Source organism: Rattus norvegicus, chromosome 8 (genome assembly GCF_021556685.1).
Source record: "Rattus norvegicus strain SHRSP/BbbUtx chromosome 8, alternate assembly SHRSP_T2T, whole genome shotgun sequence".
NCBI lineage: Eukaryota > Metazoa > Chordata > Mammalia > Rodentia > Muridae > Rattus > Rattus norvegicus.
In genome coordinates this window covers 42,174,121-42,178,272 of record NC_141541.1, presented here as the reverse complement: position 1 = coordinate 42,178,272, position 4,152 = coordinate 42,174,121, and the positions used below count along the sequence as shown (strand labels likewise).

The 4,152-nt window shown below is 39.3% G+C and overlaps 1 pseudogene across 1 annotated transcript; it reads left to right on the top strand.

Moving 5' to 3' along the window:
* The first annotated feature begins 529 nt into the window (after positions 1-529).
* Rupl-ps1 (urinary protein like, pseudogene 1) lies at positions 530-4,152 on the top strand (annotated as a pseudogene). Its single transcript, XR_015627162.1, has 4 exons — positions 530-680; positions 1,490-1,608; positions 2,071-2,224; positions 3,987-4,152. The product of XR_015627162.1 is annotated as a urinary protein like, pseudogene 1 (transcript).

Below are 4,152 nucleotides of genomic sequence, written 5' to 3'. Positions count from 1 at the left end.
CGTGCACATCAGGCTTCAAATGTATTGGCCATCAGATCACACGAGTGAATCTCAGAGCCATGAATACCTGTTTGAAAGTTTTTGTGGAAAGTGCAGCAAGAGCTAAAACTTTGATTACCTAGATGCATTGATTAAACACAGAAAGAGATACTGATTATCAATTTTTGGGTTTTGGGTTGTTGTTTTGGTTGTTGCTATTAAAAAGAGTATACCATATTTCAGTTTAGTATTCTAAATGGGGAGAGCAGAGTTGCTTGGATACTGGGAGTATCAGGCACAAAAAAAGCACCTGAAGTCAATTTTCCTTCTGGCCAGTTCGTTGCACTGCAGGTTCCTGAAAAGACCTGGAAGCACGAAGGGGAATATTATTAACTCTGACGCAGTTTTCCTTGAATTTAAGTTTTCCCTAAATGGAAGTTTTACAGATGATAATTTTAGCATCACAAAGTTAATAAAAATCTGTGCTCCCCTCTGGCTGTATGCTCAGTCCATGTCCTGGTATCCCATTGGCTGCTCATCCTAACCTAGGTTACAATATTAACCTGCCTTCCTGATATGGGTCCTGTGTACTCTTTCTTCTTCTCTGCTGATTTCTGGTTTGAAGATCAATCTCACTGCAATGGGAAAGCATATCTTGCTGCTCCCACTGGTCCTGTCTTTGCTCATGAGCTCCCTGCAAGGTAAGGTACTGGCAGATGGTACTTGCCACTGTTAGGCAGACACACTGATTCTACAGTTTAGGGGATGTGATTAGCATGAAATAGGATATCGTTAGAACTGACCCTGCTTCATTCTGATATCTATATCCACTTCTTCCCCTTGCTTCATCTCTTCGCACTCAAAGATACTTTCCTTTCCTTCTCTTCATACTTTCTCCTGCTCCATGTCACCATCTCTCTCTCTTTCTCCTTTCCACCTCTCTTCATGTCTGTTCTCTGTAGTGCTTAAGCATGTTCAGTTCCTCAAGTTTACATGCACATTGGCTTATATTTGGATTGTAAGTGGGAAAGGAAATTCATTACCAGGATGTAAACAGTAAAAATATTGATTCATCCAATCCAGTATGATAGAATACTAACTTTAAAAATGGATTCCTGTGAAGATTTCCTGTATCAGAGATGCTTTCCTTTGTTGTTTATGCATTGAATACAATACTGTCTGATAATGTCAGACTCTTGTCCCTTTCTGCCATCTCTCTCTCTTAGATGCCCTAGAATCATAATGCTGTGTGGTACTTTAGGGACCCCACATCAGAACTCCTATTTTTCATTCTGATAACTTGGTCTATTCTCATGGTATGAGGTTGCATCGATTTTCCAACTTTTTTTTTGTAGATTCCTGTGGTCATGAACCTTCATGAATGTGTTATCTCAGCATACAGCCAGCTCTTTTACTGGCTATTGCTTATTTATTCACCAGAGCCACAAACTCAGCTCCAATTGGTGCTTGAGTTTGGAGCCTGAATGAGACCCTTACATTGGCTTTTCAGCTTTGCAGTGCATCCAATGTGCAAGAATCGATTCTAGAGGAATTTGTCGGCATGATATATATATATGTGTCACGCTGATTCTGATGAGGTTTGTTCCTGGGTTGTAGCAACCACTCGAGGTATGTAAGCTCTGGGAGCTCTGATCGTAATCTTGCTTGCCCTAGAGCATTGAACCCATCTCCACGATGCTGATGGCAAATGCAGAAACTGAAGGTAGATGTCTTTGCCGGTAAAAGTATGAGGGAAAAGTTCTTTTCCTTCTCTTAATGGCTCCCACTGACTGAGAGTCAGACCAAGAAAGAAATGATGAAAAAAATGTTATGAAAGATGTCTAGGTGATCCTTAGGCAAATTCAGGGTGAATATAGTCTAGTATGATAGGAATTGGATTTTAAAATTCCATTCAGCACTCTTGGAAATGAAGTCCCACCAGTGGGTTAGATTAATGGTTGAGGCATCGTGTCCCAGTGAGCCCACTTCAGTTATGGTTGTATTTCTATTGTACTTTCCATCTGACTCTTCAATGATTCATCAACTCTTTCCACTGATATTCACATTCTGCCTCTTGACTTTCTTCTACAGATGGAAAATTTGTATATGGAAACCAGAGCTGTGCTGAGTGCAACGCTACGACTGTTGAGCAAGGAAGTCTTATAGTATCAACAAACTGTTGCTCAGCCTCCCATTTCTGCAATATGGTATATCGCTGATACTTAATTGTATGGAAGGATTTTAGGTGAGTCCCTACTCCTTCCCTGTGCTCCTGTAACCTCATAGCCCTGGTCAGCATGAATTGCTGATGTTTCAAAAGTTCAACAGACTGGAGTGATGTTCTCTGCTTCCCACCAGCCCTGGCACTCCCTCATTCTCACATCATGGTTTCCTTCCATTTTCCCCTCTGTCCCTCCAACAAAATAGATAAATGGCACAAGTTGCTTCTTCTACACTCTCTGCACTGATTTAACAAACACTTTCTGTCTGTTGAATGCAGCACTGGGCACTGAGCACTGATTTTTGAAAAGTATTGAAAGAGAGAGTCCAGTCCTGAGACCAGTCTTCTATGAAGATTCTGTATCTGACAGGGTGGCCAGATAACTATAACTTCCCTTTCTTCAATCTAATCCATACACTGAGGAGGATATATTAGGAAGTGTTTGATTCCTGTGACTTTAACAAACTGCTGTTTGAGAGAAAGAATTTATTAAGGTCATTATTTGAGATAGTTTTACCTTATTATGTTAGGCTATATTGGAACAGAGATGTTCAACTCTTGGCTTTCCGGAAGCAGGGTAAAATAGGAAGGGAACAGGACAAGTTTCAACCACTATGGGTTGACCCTAAGTGGCTTATTTCCATGAAGCAAGATATATATCTATCAATAATCTATTCAATTTTCAAATGCATTATTAGGTCAGAGATACCTACCGCATCTCTGGAAACGATCTCACAGACACAGACAGATTTTAATGTGATAGATCAGACATTCTCAGTTTCATGTACTGACTAGAGTCAGATACCACAGGCTGAGAGTGCTTCTTTTCCAGTGTTCATTTCCCCAGTGTGGTCACATGGACATGTGCTTCTTTATTCTTCAAGAAATTTCTAATTTTTAGCTTTACTCCTACTAATTCCATAGATTTTGAAGTTCTATTTCGAATTTTTTACTTTTATATTTGTACCTGTATGTTTACATTTTTGGACAACCTAAACAGTGCAGACAATACTGTAAACAATTTCTAGGAATCCCATTCCATTCTGCCAAGACATTGCTTTGTAATATGTTATACAGGTGAAGGCACATACAAGATAGAACAAAGTATATCATTGGACTAGAAGGAAAGATGAATGGCAGAAAAGTTTCATAGAGAGGAGGAGACTGGTGTGAGGCATGAGAAGAAGCAGCAGAGAGAACATGGAGGCTGATGTTGAGGTTCCTCTCTGCATATTTACAGGGTGTTAGGAATATACTTAAGGGATGGATGTATACAGGGCTTTTTATGTCTAGGTGGGCAATGTTTTCAATCTTATCAATTTCATTAGAGGTTATGGTGTTGTGTGTTCTTTCATGTGGTGATTTAACTTCAAGAGTGTATGTGGTGGCTGGTGACACTAGGCTGCCATGGAATTGGGATATATATTTTGGGCATGGTGGCAACCTGCCTTGGGAACTAAATGAGTAGAGAGATTGTTATGAGTCTCAGAGAGAAGTCATCAGCACTGTCATATGTGATAGAGCAAATCAGGTTAGAGGCTTTGCTGACTGAGATGAGGATATCTACCAAATATCTTGGGGCACTGTGGTGTAGGATCTAGTGCAGAGTAAAAGACAGTATCAGTTTTTATAATTTTATAGCAACTTAGCTTGCTTACTCTATTTCGTATACAGTATACATTTGATGCCTTCTAAATTTTTGAGGTCATAATAATTTTTTATTTATTATAAATTTTAAAGTCATATATTTACAAACAGTGACATCATTTTAACGCTCTTTTTTCAGTGCTCTTTATTGAGTCTTGACACTGGAGCATGCCAGAAAGAATAATCTACTGACCATGTCTGGACAACTCACTATGATTTCTACATCGTGTTTTCTGACTACATGTATATCATATGTTCTTGGGTGATCTGTAATAAATTGAAAGCCTTACATATTTTAATTTGAA